Here is a 13,190-nt window from a genome sequence, read left to right as displayed (position 1 = left end):
ACTGCAGTTCTGCATTCTAAGTATAAGTGGCCAATCATACATAGCTAGATGTTTGAGAAAATCAACAGCATAAAAGGACCAACATGAATAAACAAACAAATAACCCCAGAGAAAATAGATTATGCTGGGAATAGAAATCAAGAATGAGCTCCTCTGAAAAAAAAGCAATAACACAGTAAGAAAGTTCTTGGAAATAAAAAAAAAAAAAGACTACAGATTGTTTTTAAGTAGAAGGGCTAAGTAATAAATATTTTACAGCTTAAGATAACAAGATGGAAACTATGAGCAAAAAGGTAAGAAGTATTGAGTATAGATCCAGATGGTCCAACATTTATCTGATAGGAGTTCTAGAACGAAAGAGACATTACAAGGTAGGATATAATAGATGAAAAAATTCATAGATGAAGAAATACAGGCGTCTAGATAAAAAGGACCATCAGAGTGCCAAACAAGAGTTACAAAATGACCCACAGCTACTCATGTTGAAATTTCAGTTTATGAAGGATACACAGAAAAACACTTGGCTTCCAGAAGACCTCATTCACAGTGGAATTCCCTCTGAGATCACCAGCCACTCCTTCCTAGACTCATTCACTGGTTCCTCATCGCCACAAACTCTAAACGTTGAAGTGACCCAGGATTTAGTTCTTAGTTCTCTTGTCTTCTCTTTCACTTCTTACTTCCTAGGTGGAATCATTCAATATCATACATTTAAGTACTATTTATAGGCTGAGTGCTATCTTTATATCTCCATTTTGGATTTCTCTCCTGAACTGAGATTAGTATATCCAACTGCCTACTTGATATCTCAAAATTAACATCCCAAACTGGGCTTCTCATATCCCATCTACCCCATCCCCAAGAAAACATCATCCTGAAATTTTCCTCACATATATTAACTCCATATTCTCAGTTTCTCAGGCAAAAATCCTTGAATTCATCCTTTACCCCTCTCTCTTATACCTCATATCCAGAAACTCCTGTAGGCTCTACCTCAAAATATATCCAGAATCTGGCCACTCCTTACTACTTCTGCCACCACTACCCTGGTCCCAGCCATCATCATCTCTTACCTGGATTATTTCAGTAGCCTCCTCACTAGTCTCCGTGCTTCTGCTCTTGCCCATGTTTAATCTATTCTCAATCCAGCAGCCAAAGTGAGCCATTGTTCTAAACAGTGGTTTCATATCTTACTCACAGTTAAAGCTAAAGTCTTTATTCTAACCTATCAGGTCCTCTATGACACGCCTATGACCTCTACGACCTCATCTCCTACTGCTCTTTCCTTCACTCCACTCTGGTCAAACTAGCCTCCTCATTCTTTCTGAGATGCACCAGGCAGGCATACGTATCCCAGAATGATGGAATGTAATTGGTTTAATCCAAACAGGAAGTTAGAAGGATGCTTGAAAAATATTTTAAGGAAGAAAAAAAGTGTTATCCCACAAACTGTATGTGTAATAACTTTAAGGGTCTTACTGATGAAATGAAGAAAAATTTCCTTTCTTTCAGAAAGAGAAAGGGGGAGGACAAGGAAGAAAGAGGGGAGGGAAGAAAGGTAGAGATGGAAGTGGGGAGAGAGAGACAATTAGAAACTATGATAAAAAAAGCTGCACAAAACAAAAAGTCCAAATATGAAGCAAAATAAAATGTGGCATTTGTACAATAATTGATAGAGTGTGAGAAGAGATAATCCATTTGATCTTGATGTTTCTCAATAACCTAGGATTACTTTTCCTTCTCTATTAAGTACATTCGTTAACAATATTTATTGTGCATCTACCATATGTTGGACAGTGTCCTAGATACTCTGGGATATATGACTGTGACTAGAAACAGAAAAAAAATCTTCTGTCCTCATGGAGCTAACATTCAAATGGTAGAAGACAGGTTATAAAAAACAAACAAGAAGCTTTCAACGTGTTTTAAATATTCTGAGGAAAATGAAACTGGAGGAGCGACTAGCTGTGGGATGGTATATACTATTTAGGATGGAGTGGTCAGGCAAGGAGTTGATACTTGAGCTGAGACTTGAATGATATCAAACAGCCAGCCATGGAAAGATCTGGAAACAGAATGTGGCAAGCAGAGAAAACAGCACATTGTCAGAACTTAAGACAGGGACCATCATGGTATGTGGCAGAAAGAGCAAGAAGGCCAAGATGGTTGGAAGACAGGAAGTGAGGGGCATTAGTGATGGAAAGGATGATCAGAGAGGTTTGTTGGGGTCTACATTATGCAAATCATTGCAGGTCATGGAAAAGATTTTTTATTTCATTTAAAATACAACAGAACACCACTGGAGGGTTTTAAGCAGGAGAGGGAAATGATCTGATTCTGCTTCAAGATCACTCAGACTACTTTCTGGAGAACGGACTGGAGGACGGACACCAGGGATGAGAACAAGGATAGGAAGAGGGAGTCCAGTTATCGCACTGTTGCCGCAGTGTGATACAAGAGATGATAGAGATGATGGTGGCCTGAATGAGGGTGGAAGTATTAGAAGTGTTGAGAATTGATCAGTTCAGGGTATATTTTTGAGAAGTCAACAGGAAATGTATATAACATTTGTGGGATGACACACAAGTTTGGGATTTGAGCAAATGACGGGTAGTGGTGCCGTTTACCAGCAGGAGATGGAGAGAGGGGTTTGCAGCCTGGAAATTAAGGGTTGTTTTGGACAAGTTAAGTTTTAGATGGCAGGTAGTCATACACAGGAACCAAGTAGTAGTTAGATATGAATCTGCACTTCGGGGGGGATGATGGGACTGGGAATATATATTTGGGAGTCATTAAATGGTATTTAAAATCATGAGTCCAATGACACTACTTTCTTCTGTCATGAAAAGCATACTAATATATGAATGTTTATTGATTTTCAATTTTTAGAATCAAGCTGTATACAAGCACAGAAAACATAAATGTATAGACTGAACCATAGGAAATTGCTGATATTTGGCTATTTTGATGTACAAAAATGACAATTTCATATGGTTCAACTCAGCAATTACAGAATAAATTGTAAATGTTATGAACTTTCACAACATAAAAGTAATGACATAGGAGACAACAGTGAGGAGGCAGATGGGGAGGAGGAGTGGGGGTAAGTATGTATGTGCTAGTTTCATTTGCTTATATGGTAGGGAGCAAATAAACGCTGTCAATATTTGATGAAACAAGAAAGACAACAGGATATACATTGTTCAAAGTTTGGAAATGAAATTACTGGAGGAAATTTTAAAATAATATAATGAACAAAAACAAAGAAGTTGAAGTTAGGAGAAATGTGGAAAACAGTGTAATTCACTAAATTCCTCATCTGTCATAGCATAGAAAATACAGTCAATACATACTATAAAATTGACAAATCGAAAAAGTGTGCTGTGTTATTTACCACTATGGTGACATCTTCCAGGATTTTTAAAACAGTTAAAAGTGGCTTCTCTGGGAAATGGAACTGGAGCAGCACAAGCGTGGGCGAGATTTCTACTTTTTATTTTATACCATTTATCAGAATGTTTTATGTGCATTATTGTACAACAATAACAATAATAATAATGACGATGAAGGTAATAATAATAAGACAATAATAGCTTCCACTGGCTATTTTCACCTTCTTTTCACTCCTTTCAAAATCAAATGGTGGGTTGCTGCCTATGCTTTCTTTGGCTAGCTGTGTTAATAATCAACCAATACCACAAAGTTTCTTATTTTGTCCATTCAGGTGCACAAAATCACCAAATGTAATTTTGAATATGGACGCTATTATTTATAGATTTGCACCACAAAATTCCTCTGAGGCTAAGATCTCTCTTATACCACAAAGAATAGATAAGAACCTGGGGACCAGCCCGGTAGCCAAGTGGTTAAGTTTGTGCGCTCCGCTTCAGCAGCCCAGGGTTTTGCCAGTTCAAATCCTGGGCACCGACATGGCACCCCTCATCAGGCCATGCTGAGGTGGCGTCCCACATGCCACAACTAGAAGGACCCACAACTAAAAATACACAACTATGTACTGGGGCACTTTGTGAGAAAAAGGAAAAATAAAATCTTAAAAAAAAAAAAAAATTGGGGCCGGCCTAGTGGCTTAGCTGTTAAGTGCGCACGTTCTGCTTCAGCAGCCCGGGGTTCACCAGTTCGGATCCCGGGTGCAGACATGGTACCGCTTGGCACCCCATGCTGTGGTAGGCGTCCCACATATAAAGTGGAGGAAGATGGGCACGGATGTCAGTTCACGGCCAATCTTCCTCAGCAAAAAGAGGAGGACTGGCAGCAGATGTTAGCTCAGGGCTAATCTTCCTCAAAAAAAAGGTCCCTTATAAAAAAAAAAAAGAACCTGAAGTTCCCTATGGGACTTATCAGTCCCCACCTCAAAACAGATGGCCGCAGTGCTGGAAGAGCCGTGGTAAAAGGTGAAATTGGTAAAAACCCAAAGGAAGTTTGTCCTCATGATTTCTAAACATACTTATTACAAATTTGAAAGTTACCAACCCTTTAAACCAAATTTAACGGAAGAGTTAGTTCAGTTTCCCAATATTGGTTTTGTGACACCTCAGAGTGCCTTCAATTATCTTAAGGAGCATTGTGAAATTCTTTTTTCCCACCCTAAAAATAATTTATGTTCACTTTAATCTGAAATATAACAAGTACATGTCATTCACCACTTTTACTCAGAGGAATGGGGCTGGCATGGAATGGTATTGAAATAAAGAATGGGGCACCCCAACTATAGAAGAGTTGGAAAGGGCCCATTCACATCCTGGATTGGGTTCATATGAACAAATAACTGTCCTGACCACCCAGGAAACTATTTGTGCTACCAGTTTGTCTCTACTATTAAGATTCTCACTGGACGTCCCCTTATTTATTTCGTTCAGGAGCTGCTCTACTAAATTATGTATGCTTCCAAATATATATATGTCTTTACCCTTCACATTGAACCTTACCCTTGGCTGTAGATCGAACAACAGCAGACATAGACTCTCTGAGAGGTGTTCAAATCTTTTATATACTCCATTTCACAGAAGGAAATGACAATTGGACTTCGTCCTTTCTCTGGTTGGTGAATGCGGATCACCTATCCCTGTGGACAACGAGGGTATCTGCCCTGACGTTTCCTATCTATCCTGAAACAAAGAGAGAAAAATCACATAGTCAAGTGGAAAGTCCAGGTACAGTCAACATCTCACTCTGAGGGGAACTCTTTCACGGGGGAATCAGCCTCCGAAGGACAAAAGAGGAATCACCAGCTTTCACCTCTCCCTCTGGGGTGTCAAACCAAATTCTCCGTTGTAATATTAGCATCTCGCTTGTTGGAGACAATTTCTCTATTACCCCTGTACCCAGCTGTTTTCAGGTGAAACAAAATCATAGTGAATGCAGTAATAGTAAATTTGCCTGTTTCTAAGCAGATAGCACTGACTCCCCCAACACCTTACTTTTCCAATCCTACAATACTCTGAAACTCATTTTAATACATTGCCAAGGCTGTGAATTCTAGCTCCCAGAATGCTAGAAAAGATTGGTTAGAACCCAAAGGAAAAGGGCGTTATACCTGTTTGGGTTGCAACCAGATTTGCTCCTCCTGCCCTTTCCTGGTTTCGTGAGCATGCTTGGTTGGTACACAATGCTTCCAATTTTACAGGGAGCAGTTGTGGTAACTCCTCTCTGTGGTTTTCAATAGCAGGCCTTACATCTGCACACTGTGATAACCAAATACATCCACAGCACCCGAGTCGGGGGTGATCCATCTGAAGTCTTAATCACCAAAACAAGGCTCCTCGCGGCCAGTCTGGTTTTAGACCCAATGAGCCTGAGGGGGGAACAGGCTTTTAACTCGTGCCTCCTGTTAGAAAGGGAACCAGGCCAGTGCATTAGTGAGCTGCGAGCGCCAGTACCCCGGTGAGCCACTGAGCTCTGAAGACACAGTGTCACTGTGTAAATGGCTTTAAAAATACGTGTTTGAAAAAGCACCAAAATGTTTTAGTCACCTGATTACAGCAAAACTAAGTCATTTTATAGCCCTAATAGAGAAAGGAAGCAGCAAGACACAAGCAAAAATCCACTCAGGACACAGAGGCAAGCAGAAAGCAAACAGCAGCGGTAGGTGTCGGGGGTGCGCTCTCACATAATGCCAAGCGTTACATCCCGGTCTTCCACAATGAAGAGCATCTCACCCATTGTTTAGAGCCCCGGACTATTTTTTCCAAGTCTACCCCCCAACTGGGAATAGATGCTTATGCCATTTACCATTTTGCCTGTTCAAGAGTGTTCTTCAGCATCCACACTTGGGATGGCCAAGCAAATCTCAAGAGCTTTGGAGAGATGTGTAGATACAAAAATACATTTTACTGTGAAAGTTGCAGTGTACCCTCAGGGGTGAGAGTGGGAGGAGGGATAGAAGAAAATCGTGTGGCTCTATTTTGTTCGTTCCCAAGATAGAATTTTAGAACACTGTGTTCTCTAACTACAACTTTCAGCAAGGACAAACTATCTTTGGAGTAAAATAACATTCTGGGGTTTTGCTAGCCCAGGGTTTAGTAGCACACAATCGCAGCAGTCAATGGCAAGAAAAATCAATCTCCTGAAATTTGAAAACACATACACACTGCAATGGAGCCCTATCTATTATATGAGCTCAAACATTTCAATCTAAATTAAATCCAATTAGACGTAATCATAGTGGATCATATTAAACTAATTCTTGGACAGGAAAGATTATAATTTTAAATGGCTCCATAAAGCACTAATGAAAAAAACTCATTTATTTCAATTAAGTAGGCCTATAACCAATACCTAAAGGTCAGTGAAAAACTGCAAGGGTGGCTATTTCTCTCCTCTGCCTGAACCCCAGCTGAGCCATAAGCGCCCGGGGTTCTGAAGCGAGATCCGCCCGTGATGGGATTGAGCTTGAAGCCGTCCATCACACTAGACTGAGCGATGGCAGAGCTTAGTAATGACAGGAGCGATTACCTCTCAGAATGGATGTAATGCCACATTGCAGGACTTAGGTGCATAACTACTCTTCTGTTATTACGTCCCCCTTTTGTACTTGATGTATTCTAGTCAATGGTTCTGTAATTTCCCAAGCAACTTTGGCTGCTGTAAGAAGCCTTCCTAATGACTGTGCCTAACCTCGTCCTTTCCTCCATGGAACTGAGAGCTACCAAACACTAGCCAAAAGCTATTTTGCCTTTTACTCCTAAACCATCTATTTAATGGGACAGAAGTTAATGCAACTCTCCCCTTTGTGTTAATTATTTCTGCAAGTTGCCACAAAGGGATAGCTTGAGAAGCCTGAAGAGCTAAGCCACTTTTTCACCATCCAGTGGGTGACTGTTAACATCTTAACTCTAGCCCAATTTAGGAGACCTGGGTTCTAGTGCTAAATGTTACCCCAGCCTTGTCGGTGGTATGACCTTGGCCACGTCATTTCCCTACCTCTGAGCCTTAGCTTTATCATCTACGAAAGTGGTATGTTTTCTAGTCACTCCTGCTATTTTAGGGCTCCTCTAAGGTACCTTAGAGGTGGATGCTGCAGAGTTGGAGGAAAAGCTGGTGGGTCCAGCTTTCTCCCCCATTTTTCCAAAGCAGCTCTGCTTTCGTCCATTGATATAACTGGCTTACACGTAAGATCTCATTTTACAAAGAATTCTGCTACTGAAATCTTTACTGGCCTTTAAGGTCTAACAATTCCTGATTCAGTGAATCTGTAACTTAGATTCTAATAGACGAATCAAGTCACATAAATCTTCTGGAGAAAATATCAACTTGCAGATTAGGAGTGGCCAACCATATTTCACAGGGGAAACAATATTTGGACCATGACAGTCTGGGTTTTTTTCCATATACTGTGATTGGTGATTTTCAGTTGACTTGAGTGCACAAGAAGGATATTTTTCACTGAAGAAGATGAAGCTGTATGTTCTCAGCAACATTTTCTGCCCTTCATCAATCAGTCTACTATTCTCACCTCTCGCTCATATCCCCCTTTTCTGAAGAGGCCATGTGCATGCTCTATTTTGTAATGGGCCAATTCCTTTTCTCTCTGTCTGGTTCACAAGCCAGAAAAGATAGATTCTTGAAGATAACAATGAGCATTGCCACCCATACTGGTGCTGAGAAAACGCTTGAAGGAGAAAGTTTCCATTTGACCAAGCGATCCCAGATGAGTCATTCAGTTGCTTGGAGATCCTCCATTAAATCTGAGGGAAAACTAAAGTAAGTTCACCTTCAAAGAAGTCTACTTTGATAGTATCTTACATTCTAAATGAAATAGGGATATTTACAAAGGCTCTGTTATTTTATTTATCCACCTGAATTCATACACAAATATTCAGAGATGTACCTGTGCCTCCTACCTCTGCATATTATTCCTTTAAATCACCTAATACATAATAGCTCTTGTATGAAAAGGATTGATTAAGGGGTTTCCTTTTCAGTGTAACTGTTAAATCAGCAGCTCATCCAGATTGTAACAAGTTCTTGATAGAGTTGTGTTCCCTTCGAGAACCAGTGTTTTTTCATCACCCTCTTAGTCACCTAATTTGACTGAAATCTAAGATCTCAATGCATCAGTCTTGTTAATTCTCTTGCCAGTACGTAGGAAATTGAAGCAATAAACCACAACTTGTTTGTAGTGGTGTTAACATTATTAAGTACTCAGCTAGCTGACAAGAGCCCCATTTTTCCATTAAACTTCAATAGCAGCTTCATGCATATTTAGCTCTTTGGCACTTTTCTTATTTTCTCGCTGATGACTTGTTTGAAAAGTTGACCTCAAATTCACTACACTCCACTTCACTTTTTGCATAATCAAAGTTATGACATATTGCCTTAGCAAATTGCTATTGTCTTTTTATTACTATTTTTTAAACGCTATTCAACTGCTTGTTCTCTATAAGGACATACATAGCATTTTTTCCCTCAGTATGGCAGTTAATGGAACTGGACCTTGAAATTGCTGTACTGAATTTCAAAGGACTGCATTTCAATGGTTAGGTATTTAAAATATCCTCTGTGATTATTATAATTATTATTTTTTATTATTGAGCTGCTGTGGGAGTCACTTGCACATTCATCTGATTGATTAGTTTGCTCCACATTTAAAAGGGTTCAATCTTGGAAGGCACAGTGGCCTTTCTGCCTACTGCCATGTGTAAGGAAAATGCTATGGCCTGGGCATCAGGCCACTCCTATATATGACGGGTCGGACATAACCAGTATGTGATATAAGAAGAGACAAATCAAGTTACCTGTAATCTCCATGACTAGTTTATTGGAGGTTAGTTGAAAACTTCTGGACTAGTGTCCAACACTATGTCTTCACATTTTTAAAGCCCATGTTCATAATCTTTCTCCCAAAATTAGCTTTCTTGCTAGGCTCCCCATTTCTGCCAACAACTCTTTTCTGTTACCCTCTGAAACCTTAGAATAAACTTTGTTTCCTCCATTTTCCTTGCACATTCACCTATCCAATCATAAAATACAATCCATTTCTTCTTTGCAATCATTTCCTCATTCTATTTCCAATGATCCCACTAAAGTCCAGGTCTTCATTACTTTACTCAAGGGCAGCCAGACTGGTTTTCCTGGATCTAGTCTGTCACTCAATACATGCTATAATAACAGCCAGAGTTGTCTTCCTAACACATCCTTTTGTATAAGCTGTTGGTCAACAAACATTTATTGAGTACATACTATGTGCTAAGTACTGTGCTTGGCCCTGAGCTGACAGTGATAAGCAAGGGAGGCATAGCACCTTGATTCTTTGAGCTTGTATTACAGCAGGGAAGCTAGAAATTCACATTCATCCCTTCTCAAAAACCTTCAGTACCCCCCTAGCTAGTACATTGAACAAAGTGTAAGAACTCTTAGTGTGACATTCAGGGCTCTCCACAACGTGACCCTAACTACTTCTTCAACTTTATTTCCTACTATTACCCCACAAGAGTCTCATAGTGATTATTCCCTAAACATGTAGATACCCCTTCTCATCAAGTTGATCTTAGGCAACTTGAGATCATATACGCCTCAGATACTCAGAATTCAGCATGGAATCCTCCTTATGATAAAAACTCTGGGGGCCAGCCAGGTGGCGCAGTGTTTAAGTTCGCGTGCTCTTCTTCGGCAACCTGGGGTTCGCTCGTCCAGATCCTGGGCATGGACCTACACGCCGCTTATCATGCCATGCTGTGGCAGCATCCCCCGTATAAAGTAGAGGAAGATGAGCACAGATGTTAGCTCAGGGCCAATCTTCCCAAGCAAAAGAGGAGAACTGGTGGTGGATGTTAGCTCAGGGCTACTCTCACTCAAAATAAAACTCTGCCAGTGGTCGTGGTTGATAAGAATGCGTTTTACATTCTAGTCTACCATTCTGAGTGAGATGTTTCTACTATGTGCTTCTCTGGTGCCATGGAGCCATCTTTGTCCTAGTACTTATCACACTGTGTTGTAATTTATCTATAGGTTCCACTACAGTATTATTAGCTTATAGAAAGCCAAGTCTCTTGTTCCCCTTTCTGTCTTTGTTTGCCCAGAAGCTAATACAGTGCCTGGCACATAATAGGTTCTCAATAAATTAATGGTTGAGTGAAGGAATGAATGAGTATAGAAACACCCTTCCCATGGTGAATTTCATGCTCTCTGGAAATGATAGACAATCAATCAGGTGACTAGTGGTATGCATTTACATTAAAAATAAAAATAAAATCAAAATGACTTCATCAGTCGTTTGGTTGGTGTTATCATTTAACTAGTCAAAGGTAAGTTTCTAGTTTTCTTGAAAATACGCATTATTTATACATGCATTTCACATTTACATTCACATGCTTACCTGCATACATACACATTTATAACTGAAAGGGCTTATTAATTGCCCAACTAATTGCTGCTCCAAATAATAGTTCTTTAAAGGAAAACATGAAAGCTATTCTTTTAAAATAAAGGAATATAAACAAAAACCATAAGCTTTACAAAGTCCCAGAGGGAGTTCCAAGGTTGGAGCCAGATGCTATTACCAGCCACTATATATCATTCAAATACAGCTTTTAAGGAGGAAACCATAACCCATAGGGATCAAGTGGAGGAATTTGCAATTCATCATCTGTATTTTGGAGTCTAGAAATCCAGTCTGTCCAACCCCATCAAATGTTCCCTCTATCATAAACATGCAGGCATCCCAGCTAGTTGGAAACATGGACACCATCTGAGTTTTAAATGGATAGTTGAGCTACATACTTCCTCAGCATTACATAATTATGTTTTCTAAGTATTTAGTAGTTTCTGAGAGTTATCAGGCAAAAGATTTTCCTATTTATTCTAGGAGCATAAACATTATCTTAGGAATTTCACAAAATGAACAAAAACAGCATCTATATGCCTAACTGCTTCTTTCCTAGGCAACATAATTTAGTCCCATCAATATCTCCCCAGAAGTCAAATCATCATCATCTGTATCACTTACTCCTTTTATGAACTTCTTTTTAGAACACGAAACCCACTTATATATTGTTTTAGTATTTATAGGATTAGTAGGCATTACTTTTGTGATGAGAAAAACAAAGAAGTTATTTTCATTTTGAAAAAAAGTTAAATAAATGATCAAAATTGCATGTAGTGTTGTAATTGGGCTAATAGCAGAACTACATATGGTGCTAAATTCACTAAGAGACACTGAAAGAGCTATGGAGAGGATAAGAAGAAAAAGAAGACCATGGAGAGGAAAAATGAGTTGTAGCTATGTATTTTCTATCCAAAGACAATGAGTAGCATAAAGTACTGTAACTTACAGGGAAGAACTAGCAACATAGTTACAGAACATGGGAGCCCTATCCAGGTCATGGCTAATGCAGCAAACAAATGCTGGTGTTTTCAAATATGCTAACAAAATTCTCAGAATTCAGCATTTATATTGAGTTTAAATGCATACATCTGTCTTCCAGGAAGACAGAGAGATGAGTAAGCTCACCTGAAAATCCCTCTCCCAAATCACCATTAATACAGCTATGAAATAATCAGAATAAAATGAGCCTTCTCTGCAACCAAAGTGAAAAAAATGAGGCAAGCATATACCATATTCATTTAGAAATGTACGCAATCTTCCATACTAGGTTCCTGTGATACAATGTACACGATCTTGCATACTAGGTTCCTGTGATACAATCAAACCAAAAAATGCAATAGTTAAGATGAAAGAATGAATCAGAAGGGGTAAATAGACTTGACCCCACAAAAGATGAATCATTGAAGCAGAAAAATAAACGGAAAAAATATCCCTAAAATGGTTTGTAGAGACTAGAGAAAAAATAACTATTGTGGAAGGTAGGTCATATAGTCTACCTATTAGTACCAGGTGTTTCTGAGGAAGTAAATGGAGCAAATGGATTAGAAATAATCAAAATTATAATAGAAGAAAACTTTCCAATTTAGAAAAATTATCTGACATTGGATATTGGAGAGGCTTACCATGTTCCATTTTATAGACAAAATTACCAAACAAAGATCAATATATATCCAGATATGTCCTGGTAACTTATTATTAAAAAGATTTCTGTTAGCATTCAAGCAGCAAACAAAGACTCAAATGAAAGTATCCATGATTTGTTCTTTTCAACAAAAACTACCAAAAGACAAGGGAGCAACGTCCACAGGGTTTTGAGGGAGAATACGAGTGACCTAAGAATTTAGACCCAGCAAAGCTGTCTTGAACAAATAAAGGGAACAGAAGGGTCTCCTGAGACCTGCCAGGTCTCCAATAATGCACCAGCCCAGTAAAGAGGTGGCCTGGATTACTAAGCATGAAAATAAGGAGATGGGGCAAGAGATGATACCAGAAAGGTAGTTTTGACTATATCTTTTGAGTAGTGGGGAGCCTGTGAAGGGTTTCAAATAGTGGAGGACTGAAGTAGTGGGCAGGGAGACAGTGGGAATGGTCCAGAGGAAGGGAGGCTAATAGACAGAAACAAGGACATTGAGGTGGTAGTTTCTTTTGTTTTGGTTTTGCCGTTTTGTAAAAATTCATTCAGATATATGTGTAATGAATCAGGTGGGCCATCAGGCTGATAGAAAGGATTTGTCAAAAAAAAGGTATTAAACAAAAGAAAAGAAAAACATTATAAGAAGAAATTAAACGAAATGGTTTTCTTATGAGGGCCACAACTGTCTGAAGGCAGTGCCACTAGACTAGACTG

Source organism: Equus asinus, chromosome X (assembly GCF_041296235.1).
Source record: "Equus asinus isolate D_3611 breed Donkey chromosome X, EquAss-T2T_v2, whole genome shotgun sequence".
Lineage (NCBI taxonomy): Eukaryota > Metazoa > Chordata > Mammalia > Perissodactyla > Equidae > Equus > Equus asinus.
This window is presented reverse-complemented; position numbering follows the sequence as displayed.